This window comes from Humulus lupulus, chromosome 1, assembly GCF_963169125.1.
Source record: "Humulus lupulus chromosome 1, drHumLupu1.1, whole genome shotgun sequence".
In the NCBI taxonomy this organism is placed as follows: Eukaryota; Viridiplantae; Streptophyta; class Magnoliopsida; order Rosales; family Cannabaceae; genus Humulus; species Humulus lupulus.
The window spans coordinates 54,876,265-54,891,399 of NC_084793.1; the positions used below are offsets into that span (position 1 = coordinate 54,876,265).

General features: G+C 41.3%; 1 non-coding gene across 1 annotated transcript; it reads right to left on the reverse strand.

Moving 5' to 3' along the window:
- Window positions 1-13,183: 13,183 nt before the first annotated feature.
- On the reverse strand, window positions 13,184-13,290 carry LOC133813628 (small nucleolar RNA R71). Its single transcript, XR_009884636.1, has one exon. It is a non-coding gene; the product is annotated as a small nucleolar RNA R71 (small nucleolar RNA).
- Window positions 13,291-15,135: the final 1,845 nt, after the last annotated feature.

The window sequence follows — 15,135 nt, forward strand, 5'->3', positions numbered from 1 at the left end:
GCTTTTGCTGCTTCGGGGGGAAGCTTTTGTCGATGTTAAGTGCATGACTCATGACATTTGGACTGATTCCCACCATGTCTGAATTCGACCATGCGAATACATCCTGGTTTTCTTTTAAGAAGCGAATTAATTGCTATTTCACTTTTTCAAAAAGATTCTTACCCACCTTTATCATCTTTGTGGGGTCTTCGAGGTTGACCTCCTCGAGCTCTTCTAGAGGTTCGAGGTCAGCCCTTTCTTCTATTCTGGGGTCGATCTCTTCATCTATCTCGAAGATCGTCCCATCCTTGTTTTGTATTATTACAAGTGCTTGTTCACTTGTTTGCTTCTTTCCTCTAACGGAGATGCTATAGCATTCCATCCCCGCAAGTTGGTCCCCTTTCAGCGTCCCGATGCCACTAGAAGTCGGGAACTTGATGGCAAGGTGCCAAACAGATGACACTGCCCCCAGCCCAACTAGTGCGGGTCTCCTGAGCAGTCCATTGTAGGCCAATGGGAGATCCACCACGACCAACTCCATCATCTTGGTTACAGAGACTGGATAGTCTCCCAAGGTCACAGGGAGTTCAATGGGCCCCATACAGGCTATCCCTTCTCCTAAAAAATCGTACAGTGTGGTTGCACAGGCTTTTAGGTCACGAAGCACGAGTCCTATCTTTTCTAGGGTGGCTTTATAGAGGATATTTACCGAGCTCCCGTTATCAATCAGGACTCGGTGTACCCTCTTATTTGTGAGCTGGAGGGTTATGACCAGGGGGTCGTTATGGGGGAACTGGACGTGTGATGCATCCTCTTCAGTAAAGGTTATGGGTTGAGTTTCAACCCTGTGTTGTTTCGGAGCTCATGGTTCATGTTCGTAGGGAGAACCGTCACCTATCTTGAGCTCGTTTACATATCTTTTTGGGCATTCCTCCTCGATCTTGCGATATGGGGTCCCCCCAAGATGGTTATTACATCTTCTCCATCAATCAGAGGGGGTCGCTCATCCTTCCAAGCTCGAGAGTTACTGTTTTGGGCAGGTGGTGCAGCCGCTGCCCTTTGGTTGGTGGAAGCCTGATTGGGGTTTCGGTTTCTGACGTATTGTCCGAAATAACTCGTCGAGATCAAACTTTCGATCTCGTCTTTTAACTATCGGTTGTATGTCCGATATCTCAGTGAAATCAACAGTATTTATTAGAATCTCTCTTTGCTTTTTGGTTCCTCATGGGGTCAGGTCGTCTAAATGGAACATGGTTTTCATTAGCTAGGTAGATATTCTCCCAAGACTCGTTGAGCTCGGTATACACTTTGTATACAGAGAAGTATCTTTCCCTTTTTTTCTTCTATCCTCCATCTGCCTCGGGGCTATTCCCTTCATTTTTCTTCCTTTTAGAAGGGTTATCCCCAGGGGGTTTCGAAGTTGAGGGTTCTGCCGAGATCAAAGCAGAGTTAGTGTTTGTCGTTGTAGTTACGGGCTGAGAGGTCATGTTCAGTGCTGACTTCGCCTCTTCTACATTGACAAACCTCTGGGCCCTTCGATTGAACTCGGTTAAAGACCTGACAGGTTTCCTTTGCAAGTCTTCCCAGAGGGGACTTCCTGGCATTACGCCAGCTCTAACTGCCATTAGGTGACCACTATCATCGACATCTCGATCTCGGGCCACTTCTAAGTTAAACCTCGTGAGGTAACTTTTTAGTGACTCGTTTTATTGTTGTCGGACATTGGTTAAGGCTGAGGCCTCGGGCCTAATGCCAACCATAGCCTTAAATTGTTTTTTAAAGTCCCTAGACAACTGATCAGAAGACGCGATCGAATGCCTTTTGAACTTCTCAAACCAGTTTTTTGCTGGTCCTGTAAATGTGGCTGGGAACAGCATACACCTGAGCTCGTAACAAATATTGTTGGCTCGCATAACGATGTTGAACGTGCTCAATGGGCTATAGGGATATGAGTTTTCGTAAAATAGCGGGACATGAGGTATTCTGAATCCTTAAGGGAACAAGGTGTTGGAGATATGCGGGGCAAAGGGTTCGAGCTCTTCATCGAACTCTTCATCCTTCTCTCGGTTACGCTCGTTCTGTAAGAGCCTAAATGCTCTCTCCAATTGTTCAATCCTTTCTTGGACTAAATCCACTGGAGGTCTTGCCTGGACCTGAGGGGGCTAGTTATCGTTAATAAAAACTCTAGCTCTCTGTTTCGGTGCAGGGTTATACACTGGCTATTTGCGGCCATTCAGATGGTCTCGCAGATCTAGATTCGAAGGATTGTCTCGACCCCGGTTGTGGTTCAAGTGTTCCCGCAGATCAGGGTAGTTCCCTCAATTCCCTGCATTCCTTGGTTCTGTTTTGTAAATGCTTACGGACCTAGTGTAGTCCGAGCTTTCATTTACATAGCTCGTAGCTCGGTTATTACGAGGTGGACCCCTGCTGGCCTCCTTGTCCCAGCAGTTTGTGATCGTGACATTTGGCTTCCCGTAGGTTGAGGAGCCCTGCGATCTCGTGTAGCTTCTCTTTCACTCCCTTATTTGTGCCTAGCCCGTTGATTTCCATCTCGATGTGCAAGTTGTGGAACTTCTTGGACTGGCGAGGGGTGCCTTATTGGTGATGGTGGGTGTCTTATGGGAGATGGTGGCTGTCTCCCATTGTTGGGCCTAGATGGTCCCGAATTTTCCCGGTCAGGCTCCAGGTCATTTTGCGCAGCATCAGGATTTGGATTTCGAGCCACTGAGGAGGCTCGGTTGTTTCCCGTTCCTGTTTGTGCTTCCGCAGTCGGGTTGGCAGTACCCCCAGCCTGGTTACTCCTCTGGGGCCTTGGCTGAACAAGCTGGGATGCTAGTGGCGGCACCTGCTCCGCCCTCCTGGCGGTCGTGCTCCCATGAGGATGTCCCCTAGGCCTCCGAGGAGGGGCTTGGGTGCCAGCAGCATGTCTGGCTAACTCTTCATTGCGTTTCGTCGCTTCAGCCAACTGTTTGTGTAGTTGGCGATTTTCAAGTTCCATAATTGGAACATACCTTTCAGGATTGTAATACATATCCTCATCAGGCTTGGGATCAGGCGGCCCTCGAGAGTTGGATGAATCACTCCTTTCTTTAGGATCTAGATCTACCATGGGCTGCTTTCCAGTCCGTCGTGGGTAATCCTCAACATAAGGAATTTCCTCCTCAGGTATATTGGGCACTGGTCGCTCACTGTATTGGGGTTGCTTACAGCGGCCATTGATGATTTGAGAGGCTCTCTGACTAAACAGGCTCACGTCTTGTTTAATTGCTCTCAATGAAAGCACCAAACTATTGACGTCGTTTTTCGTCAACTTAAGGAAGAAGAGCAATTTAAACAAAAATATACCAGAGGAAACAGAAAGTATAGACAGTATCTTTTACGTGGTTCAGCAGTTAAAATCTGCCTAGTCCACGAGTTTGTATTATTAACTTCTTGGGATTCTCTAATAGCTTTCTGGAAGCAATTGTACAGAGTTTTTTCCAATATCAATGTTTCAATCCCTACAAATAAATTATCCCACTCTATTTATAGAGGGCTTTTCTAAATCTCTTCCCACAGATTTCGGGAAAGTTATTTTACAAATCAAATAAAATAATTCCATTAAATGCATACATTTATCACATACGTGGTAATATCTCATAATATGTGGGATTTAATAACAAATTAAATCAGATCCCTTAAGCATAGGGAATTTATAACAATAAATACGTTCACACACAACTGACGAGCTTGGACGCTAGGTTCACATGCCTTCGAGATCAAGGTACACCTTGTTCCTCAGAATCTTATAACTCAACTCATAAGTTCTTTCAACCCATGTTCACTGCATGGAAATACATAACACAATGTACAACCATCAGAACAAAAACTATGGTCCAACAAAAAATAATCTGACTAGTCCTATCCAGGACTCAAACTGTCATACCAATCTAGGCTCAACTTGCCTTTATTCATCACCCCTTTCCATGGTGATTCTTTAGGAAAACACAACTTCCTATCTGGAACTCCACGTTCCTGCTTTTCAATTTAGTAACACTTTTCCATTTAATCTGAGAAGTGAGCATCCAAGCTCTAACCTCTAATAATCACAATGGTCCCCTGAACCATCTCATGATCCAGATATAATATCTCACCCATTTCACTCCAACGAAAGGGTGACGAACATGTTCCACCATACCTTATCTCATAAGGTACCTTTTCAACCCTGGACAATTCTCCCTCTGATTATCATCAGCCTGAGAACAGTTAACTGTACTAAGTTCCATCTATATATATTTATCGCCTTCCCTCACTCTTCCATAACCTGGAAGTGACAATTCAGTTTTCATCTAATAAGATAAACCTTAAATTCTCATGAAGGCACACCGTCTCTTTCACAAAGAGATCTGACTACTGATCCACTGTGTTACTTATTCTTATAAACAAAAAGAATCTTACTCACAACACTGGTCCAGAGTGACCCAAATTCAATCATGTTGTTTCACCTTCCTGAGCAGCCCCACTACGAAACTCATCGCAATGCTTTCTTATTCCTTTTATACTATACTCAAAGGCTGCAATGACCTTACTAGTTCTTGATACCTTGTCTGGACCTGCTAACAGGTTAAGAACTTTACCACACATTCCATTATACCCCTCTTCATCTCAGGCCATCATCGTAAGACTTTCATACTCTGGTACACCGCCATGATGCCTGAACGAAGAGAATCAGAAAGTGACATGAGATTCATCCAGAACCTCTCATTAAATCCCAGTGTCCATCAGACCCCAACTCTGATCCTAATATTACAATAAATTCACACTTGACACTGTAACACTCTTAGCTAACCCAGCTAAGATTTCCATTCAATCTTTCTTATCTGAGATTCACTTAGTCATTTATCCTTTTGATCTTCTCTGAGATAAAAATCTCAAGCACAAAACTGGCCACCTGGCCCACCAGAAACTCTACTCTAGTTCTGGTCAGATTCTTTCACCAATGTGTTACATAAGCAATCTTTTCTCTGTATCACTGAGGTGTCATAACAACCTATCAATTGATTCTGATCTGTAAAAAGAAACTCAAAACTCTTTCCATAAAACACATATAATACCATGCCCATCCAAGGACACCCCACCTTCCAAGGTGTCCCTTGACCTTAACAAATTCCACAGAGAATACATCACCATACCATCGTCCCAGACGACCACAAATCCCATTCAAATAACCCCTCGAACACTTTGTTCATCTGATCCATAAACACTTAGCGTTAAACAAATTCTCAAAACACAATCCAGCACCTCCTTGTGCTTTTACTTGATAGAAACATAGCCTTTTGCATAATCTCTTCCCCTGATCCCTAACTGGTGCTAACCAGATCAAAGATCAACTCTTGATAATTCCTTCTCACTCAGTATCTAAGCCTCGGGTTCTTACAACTCTACTAAGCCATTCAATACTATGCCCTCAATTCAACTCTATCCTTGCACCAATCAAACCACCATTTTATCTCTTCATATTACAGAAACCCTGAAAAATCCCCTGGAAACATATTCAGAAACTCACAGACTAGTCCAGCCTGTCCCGATCCCACTGGCACAATCTAAGTGGTATCCATCACACTAGCTAGGAGTTCTATGCACCACTCCGCCATAAAACTCTAGCTCTCCACACAGATATCATCAGCATACCAAAGCTATGCACAGCACCAACTGCCTCAAGGCTTTCTATTCTCTGATCACACCCAAGCCAGTCATAACAAGCTTTATCAATATCACTGATGAGTCATTTCCATAACCCAACTTACCTCTTAAGCTGCCAATTCCATACTGTGTTCCCATCACAACATAAACATGTGATCATCATATCAAATTTATACCTCTCTATAAGCAACAAAAAAAGGCACAACATGGCACCAAGGCCAATTAGCATAATTCTGAAGTCAAAACAAGAAAACTGACCTGCCACTCCTGAGGAGCTAGTCCCAGTCCCAGACTCTGACTGCTCTGGAATAAACACTCGAGCTGGAGTCGAGCTGTCTATCCCCTTTTGCTCAAACTCTCTTAGCCTTGGGCAATCCTTCTTGAGATGCCCAACTATTCCACATACGAAACATGCCCTTGCTCGACATTCTCCCAAATGATGCCTCTTACACCGAGCGCATTCTGGGTAAGGCTTCCAGCTTTTCTTCTTGCTTGCGCCACCAAGTGGAGGTACCACTATCTGAGCTCCGTGCTCCATGGTACTCTTTTCCTCATCTCTGATGCTCTCAACAGCAAGAGCCTTCTCTACCACCTGAGCATAGGTAGAGACTTCATGCACTGGGGCAACTCTGATGCCCTGAGCTATTCCAGGATTCAATCCTTGAACAAACCTTTCCTTCCGAGCCACATCTGTGGGTACCATGTCTAAGGCAAACTTGGTCAACCCATTAAATTTATTAACATACTCGGATACTGATGCCTTTCCCTGAACGAGATTCAGAAACTCATTCATCTTGGCAATCTTAGCCACATCACAGTAATACTTTTCATTAAACAGCTGCCTAAACTCCTTCCAATCCATCACAGCTGTGTCTCGTGTCTGGGATATCACTTCCCACCATGTTTGTGCATCATCCTGCAATACATATGTCGCACAGATCACCCTATCGTGACCTACCAGCCCCATACTGTCAAGAATGGAACTGACCATGCCCATCCATTGCTCAGCTCTGAATGGATCTAGGCCTCCCTCAAAGACTGGAGGGTAATACTCCTGGAATCTTCCACAGAGAAATTCCCATCTGCTCTCAACCCTATGCTGAGCCAAACCTGGTGCCATTCCTGACACAACATAGGAAGAGGTGCTTCCCAACAGATTCTGTTGTTGCCTCAGACACCTGATCACTTCCTCATGCCTCTGCAATCTTGATTGCAAATTTGTGACTATCTGTTGAAAACTCTGAGGGGTAGATGAGGAACTCAACCCCTGGCTGAAACTCCCAGCCTCTGAATAACCACCACCAGGCCTCATATCCGCCTTGGCTATAAACCTGCTCTATAGTCAATAACTTGACCCATTAGACACAATGAGCATATGATGAGCTTTCCCCCACGGGATCAATCTTACCACACCACTTTCACAAATCACTGCAGTGCTATAAACATTCCCATGGCATTCATACATCAATCAAAATCCCTGCTCTTCCAACATTCACACCATGCCTCAACTCAAACATGCAAATATCACAATTATGTAATCATGGAGCAGGTAATCAAATGATCATATTCATAAATATATCCATGGAGCATATAATCACATAGTCAAGAGCCAAGCTCTATCAGAATCTCATGCTCCCTAATGCAATGTGCAGGTAAAGCATTCACAATCTATTTACGCAGCTAAGCACATAACTACGAAAATAGTTACCAATCCTTGAGTGAAGCTATCTTTAGTGATGAGTGTACATGCCCAGCTCGTCTTCAGGAACACATAAACCATGGCATGCTCTGATACCAAAATTGTAACGCCCCAACCCCAGGGGACCGCTACCGTGCGCATTGCAAACAGTGCTAAACTCGCTAATCGAGTCATTTGGCCATAAACGTGTAACTAAGCGTGATTAGCGGTTTAGGGATTAAAAACTTTGGTTAAGATATAACGTTTCACTAGAACATTTACTGTATACATTGGGATCCCAAAAATATAATTTTAGAGTCTATTACAAGAAAGTGTTCACAACAGGTCGTTCTAAGCGGCAAAACAGGGTTCAACCCTAGTTCCACTTTCAAACCTCGCCCAAGTATTGGTCGAGCAGCTGCATATGTACACGTCATCACCCTAAGCTCTCCAACTCAAGGATGGTCCAGCTTCCTTTTGCCTTTACCTGCACCACATAGCACCCGTGAGCCGAAGCCCAGCAAGAAAACATAACACTTTTCATAAACATTAACAAATGATTATCATTATAATTACATTTAATATAAAGCTTTCAAACCAATGGGTGAACATCACATGATTCTAGCAGGAGAGTGGCTGTTAAGTAAGCCACTAGCCTCCAAGCTCTCTTTTCTAGCGGGAGAGTGGCTGTTAGGTAAGCCACTAGCCTCCAAGCTCTCTTTTCATTCATCGACCCTCAGGGTCGGTCAGGCATTAATGCTCCTTGAGTCATTCAATGCTAGTAGTCGATTAGATCTAATCTCTGTTGGCTTGTGTGATTCACGCTAAGGCCGTTCTAACAAATAAGTCAGCGTTACCTGACCTGTGTCTAGTGTCACTGCCGAACCTGACTAATGAGTCACAGCTTCACAGTTAACACTAACACTTTTGTCGATTCTGACTGATGAGTCAGTGCATTCATGACCAGTGCCCAGTACCACTGCCGAACCTGACTAATGAGTCACAGCTTCACAGTTGATACTAGAACCTTTTGTCAAATCTGACTAATTAGTCAGTACCATACACAAGTAAGCAATGCTATCAACATATATCATATGCCAATTATCCAAGAATAGGGCATTCAGCATGCTTACTAAAGATTTTCCAGCATAATCATGATCATGCACAAATTCAGAGACTCAAGCTCTGGCCAATCTCTTATTTATCATTCATGGCATGCCCTAATCACAAGTTTCTCGTGCATTACATGCATCACACTCAATCATCTAGCATGCCTCAACAATAGTCATATGCAAATGGGCAAGATTGCCAAGCATTCATTATGCTATCAACATTTACATTTAAACATCCAACATGCATCAATAATAACCATGCATGTCATACTCAATAATCAACCAACATGCCTCAATGATAACCATGCATGTCACATATACACAGGGTGCAGTTTTCTTACCTTGGGTCCAAGCACAGGTTACCAACAAACGAGCCACAAGAACGATCCTGATTCCAAGCCTCTAGTGTTAACCTAGTCACAACCACAAATGGTAACCCAATGAGTTTAAGTTCTAAAACCAACCCTTGAACTAAAACTTAGCCTCCAAGACATCAATCCTCACTAATCCGGGTAGTAGGAATGATCCCGAGGCCCAAAACCATGTTTCCGGGGTCAAAACGAGCAAATGGGGTGAAAACAGGGCAAGGGTTGCGGCCCTAGCACCTTGGGCCACGGCCCCCAGGGTTCTTCTGAGGCTAGGGCCGCAGCCCAGGCCGCGGCACCCAGCAAGGCCAAATCCTGACACCTGCTTCTTCGAGCAAAGGCCGCGGCGCCCAAGAACAGGGCCGCGGCCCAACTTCGGGGCAACCATTTTTCCTTCGTTTTAACCTTTTAAAACCTCCCAAAAACATGTCTAAACATTCCCAAATCATTAAATCAAAGTTCCCAAACTCCCCAATGGTCCAAAACCCGAGGTTCAAACAAACTAAAAACCCAACGATTCACAAAGTCCAATTCAAGCTTAAAAACTTTTAAAAACTTAAAACTTAAACTTGAATTACCTCCGATTGAGTTGTTTCCAACTAAATCCTCCGGCTAATAAGCTTCTAATTCTCCTTAGGATTGCTATGCCTCGATCCTTGCTTGATTCTGAGTCCTAGAACTCAAGTTATCTTCGAAAATGCAACCGGGAGACGAAAAGGGAACTTTTGGGGAGAGAGAACGTACAGAACGTTCTTTTTATTTCCTTAAAAGGTTACTTCAAGCTTAAGTAGCTTCCAATAAAACCTAATGCTCAGGGTCCCAAAAACACCCTCGGGGACATTATAGTCAAAACTTCCAGAATTTCCCCCTAGTCTTACTAACTCCCAATTTATCACCAAATATTAATTCCCATTACCCAATAACCCGGTAATGCTCTAAATACCCCTTGACTTACTCCAAGTCAAGCTTAAATCCCGTTGTGACTTTCCCACTAGCTTACCTCCTAGGATCGTCTTGTGCTGGGTAACCCTGGCATAACCAGATAATAGCAAAGCACCACGCCCATTTCACATATATGCCAAAAATGCCCGAAATGGCCAAAATATGAAAATCACCCAATTAATCACAAATGGGTTCACATGCATATTTAATACACCTAAACATGCATATTATCATTAAATAGCATAATAAAGCAATTATGACCCTCCCAGCCTCCTAATCAAGTTCCTAAACCTTATTAGGAAATTTGGGGCATGACAGGTTTTATGCCAGATGTTGATTTAGGTTGCGTGAGGTTGCAGTAGATTACTTGAGTTGCATAAGAATGAAATTTGCAAATGAGTTTTTTAAATTTGCTTTAAGTTGCATTGTACTTGCATTTAAGGTTGCAATAGGTCGCATAAAGATGAAATTTGCAAATTAATTTTTAAAGTTGCTTTAGATTGCATTAAGTTGCTTTAGGTTGCATAGAGTTGCATTAGGCTTGTTTTTTAAGTTGTGCAAAAGTCAACAATAAAAAAACCATTTCTACCATACCAAATGATCTCCAATATTTACAATTTTATTACTACTATGGTCATGATTGTCTGGATTATGAACTTGATGAATAAACAACACTTCTTGAGGCTCAACTAGGTTTGAGTTATTATTTAGCTACACAACTCTTTCTCAACTACCCTCAACTAGGAGCCAACCTAGTCTTCTTCATCCTAATTATTTTAATAAGAACATGTTTATAATTTTTATTTTTTCAAAATTCTAATAATCTTATATCTTATAAGTTTGATGATCATGAATGTGTTTTATTATTATATATACATTTATGTTTATATTGTTGCTTGTACAGTAAATTTGATAGTTATTTTATAATTGGACATTATAGTTTTATTTTGGGTGCATCTTTTCCTCTATGCAAAAAGTTGAAGTTGTTAGGTTTGAGTTATTATTTAGCTACACAACCCTTTCTCAACTACCCGCAACTAGGAGCCAACCTAGTCTTCTTTATCCTAATTATTTTAATAAGAACATGTTTATAATTTTTATTTTTTCATAATTTTAATAATCTTATATCTTATAAGTTTGATGATCTTGTATTACTGATTAAGAAAACAAACATAGCTTGCATGAATGTGTTTTATTATTATATATACATTTATGTTTATATTGTTTCTTTTACAGTAAATTTGATAGTATTTTTATAATTAGACATTATAGTTTTATTTTGGGTGCATCTTTTCCTCTATGCAAAAAGTTGAAGTTGTATATTATTATTTGACATACAGATGTAGTAATATAAATGATGATGACTGTTGAGTCTAGTTTTTGTCATGTTTAGGTGGTATTTTAGGTAGTCTTTTATGGTATTTTCCTTTCATTTAGTGCGGGTTTACGCTTTTGTTTGTTTGTTTTATAGTTTTTGTGACTAAAAGAAAGATTTGAGTACTTGGAGGAAAAATGTTCAAAAAGAGAAGAAATATCCAAGCTTCGATAATACTTTTGACAAAGGTAGGATCTCAATTTAATTTTGAGGCGTTGGTGATTTTTCGGGCTTAAAAATGCATGAGTTGAGAAATGTCTTAAGAGTCGCGGCATGAGTGCTTTGGAGTCGCGGCCAGCCCTTTAAACAGAACCATTGTTTCAGAGGAGAGACTTGAGCCGCGGTATAGCAGAGCTGAATCCCAGAAATTTGAGACACGGGCCGCGGCATGGCTATGGGAGAGCTGCGACCAGGATATGCAGATCTTCAAGAATTACGGACACGGGCCGCGACATGGTGCAAGTTGAGCCGCGGTCCGCCTCTCCTAAAATTGAAAAAGTAGGTTTTATAAAGAAAAGAAAGATCGAAAAAGAAGGGGGATAGAGGGGGAGAGTCTTGGTGGCCAAAGAAAGCTTGGAGAATTCTCAACTGCTTATTTTTCATTTGTTTCTTTATGTTACTTTTAAATTTCTTTGTGATTAGAATGACAATTATGAACTAATTTCTGTTTAGGGCTATTAGTTGAATCATTTGAATTCTTATTATGAACTAATGCAATTTTAATCTCTTCTTCATCTTCATTTCAATTCCTTACAATCTGTGTTTATTGATTGATTATCGATTGGCCATCTATAGTCATTATCTGTATGTTTTGAATCAAAATCTAAAAAGTGTGATTTGAAATTGTTCGGTTGTTTAGGACACCATTCTAATTTGGAACAAGAGTATCTAGATTAATTGTGTAACTATCTCTGTGAGTTGTTGCGGTTAATGCAATCTTTGTGATTAAATTTGCCATAGAAATATAGGGAATTTTCACCCAGGTTGAGTTTATAATTCATAATATGATTATGAACTGCTTTTGTCAACTCGTTAATTGAAATAGGTAGAAATAAGAAGAATTTGATAATCTGTATTAGGGATTAATAAGGAGGATAGTTGATGAGATTAAACGCCCTATTTACTCTTTCATTGTTTTAATCTAAGGTTTTGTTATTACTCATTGTTTTATTTAATCTTTAATTATTGTTTCTGCACTTTATATTTTCTTTTGTTTTGTCTACAAGAATCAAAAGTCTAATCGACCAAATAGAAAAAAAGATTAATTGACTGGTAATTAGGGATTCAGTCCTTGAGGACGATACTTGGTTTTACCAAGATTATTACTAAATTGCGATACGTGCACTTGCGTAGCTATAAAATCCACAACAAGTTTTTGGCACCGTTGTCGGGGATTGAAAAACTATCAATATCATTCTAATTGATTTTATTTCTAATTTGTTATTTTTGTCTTGTTTCTAATTTGTTTCAGTTGCGTTCCTTTGTAAATTTTAGGTGATTTTGTTATATGCGTAGCAGAAGAGGGGCAGGTAGTCTTGTTCCTGTAAATCCTGACATTGAGAAGACGTGCAAACAAAATAGAAGAAACAAGAGGTTGGCTCATCAGACTGTAGAGATGACACAAAATGAGAGGAATAATGAGGTTCCTGAAGTTCTTCAACATCAGGTTCAAAATCCTGCTGCCAGGAGTCTGGGAGACTACGTACTGCCCACTATAACGGGAGTACAGAATTGTATAAGACCGCCAGTTGTGGAGGCTAATAGTTTTGAGATTAAGCCGGCGATCTTGCAAATGGTGCAGTCCACTGTCCAATTTGGTGGTTTTCCTTCTGAAGATCCCCATATGCACTTGGCGAATTTCTTAGAATTGTGTGATACCTTCAAGTACAATGGGGTCAGCGATGATGCTATAAGGTTGAGACTCTTCCCATTTTCTCTGCGGAAAAGAGCTAAGAGCTGGCTTAATTCGCTTCAAGCAAATTCTATCAATACTTGGCAAGACCTTGCTCAAAAAAATTTGGCTAAGTTTTTCCCTCCCTCGAAGGATGCTAAATTGAGGGGAGAAATTATTAACTTCTATCAGATGGATGGAGAGTCATTATATGATGCGTCGGAGCGTTTCAAGGAGTTATTGAGGAAATGCCCCCACCACGGTATAGAAAAGTGGATGCTGGTTCACAATTTTTACAATGGGTTGTGTGGTACGACAAGAACAATTATTGATGCTGCAGCTAGTGGGGCATTCATGAGTAAGAGTGCCAATGAAGCATATGAGTTGCTAGAGGGCATGGCCACAAATAATCATTAGTGGTCTGATGAGAGGTCATCCGGGGTTAGAAAGGTAGCTGGAGTGCATGAACTTGATGCAATTACTGCTCTGACAGCACAAGTGGCCTCCTTGACAAAACAATTACAGCAGAATACTGTATCTGCTAATGTGATTCAGATGGAAGCTAGGTGTGACATGTGTGGTGGTTCTCATTCTTTTTATCAGTGTCCTGCTAGTAGTAATAATAACATTCCCATGGACCAAGCTCAGGTTCAAGCTGTGGGAAATTTTCAGAGGCCATTCAATAATCCATTCTCCAACACTTACAATCCTGGGTGGAGAAATCATCCCAATTTTTCTTGGAGGAACAATCAGGGCCATCAACCTCAGTTTCAGGGCCAGTTTCAGTAGAATATGCCTCAGCAACCAATGCATCAAGCCTCTTCATCGCAACAGCCTAGGCCTCAACAACCAATGAATCAAGCTCCACCAGCAAGCCTAACGAATTACAAGCTGACTCTCACCAACACCCAAACTCAGCTCATGACATAGACTAGATCTTCTATCAGAAATCTTAAACACAAGTGGGGCAGTTGGCTAATATGCAAAATAATAGACCACAGGGAAACTTGGCTAGAAACATTGAAGTTAACCCTAAGGAGAAAGTTCAGGCAATTACTCTAAGGAGTGGTAAACAAATTGAGCAGCCCAGTGTACAACAGTCAGCAATTCAGAATGAAGAGTTGGGTAAGAAATCTGATACAATTGGGAAAGGGGTTACTGAAGACCACCAGAGTTCAGAAAATAGTCCTCCAGATGTTTTTGACCAGCTAGTTCGTGTTCCATATCCTCAAAGGCTTAGAAAAACTACTATTGATAAACAGTTTTATAAGTTTTTAGAGGTGTTTAAAAAGCTGCATATCAATATTCCTTTTGCTGAGTCCTTGGAGCAGATGCACAATTATGTAAAATTCATGAAAGAAATTCTGCCTAAGAAAAAAAGATGGAAGATTATGAAACTGTGGCGCTCACTGAAGAATGTAGTGCAATATTGCAGAGGAAGCTACCCCAAAAGTTGAGAGATCCAAGGAGCTTTACTATACCTTGCACAATTGGAAAATTTGAATGTAAGCATGCTTTATGTGATCTGGGGGCGAGTATTAATCTGATGCCTTTATCTATGTTCAGAAGACTTGGTTTGGGTGAGGCAAGACCAACAACAGTTACTTTACAATTAGCAGATCGATCAATGAAGCATCCATGGGGTATCATTGAAGATGTTCTTGTGAAGGTGGATACGTTTATTTTTCCTGCTGATTTTATCGTGCATGACATGGATGAGGATACAGATGTGCCCATTATTCTTGGTAGACCATTTCTAGCCACAGGCCAAGCTCTCATTGATGTTCAAAAGGGAGAGCTTAAACTCAGAGTTCAAGGAGATGAGGTGGTATTTAATGTCTTCAAGGCAATGAAGTATCTGGTGGCTAGTGACAGTTGCTATAGTGTGGATGTGATAGAGAAGGCAGACTCAAAAAGAAGGGTGAGAAGTGATGCTTTAGAGGCAGTGTTAACAGGTGATGAGGTAGATGATGATGATGCTGAGATGAGAGAATATGCAAATTGGATCAATTCTTACCAACCATACATGAAGAAGTTTGAAAAGTTAGCAGAGGGGCCTGAGAAACCATTAACATCCATTCAGCAGCCACCACAGTTGGAATTAAAGGCTC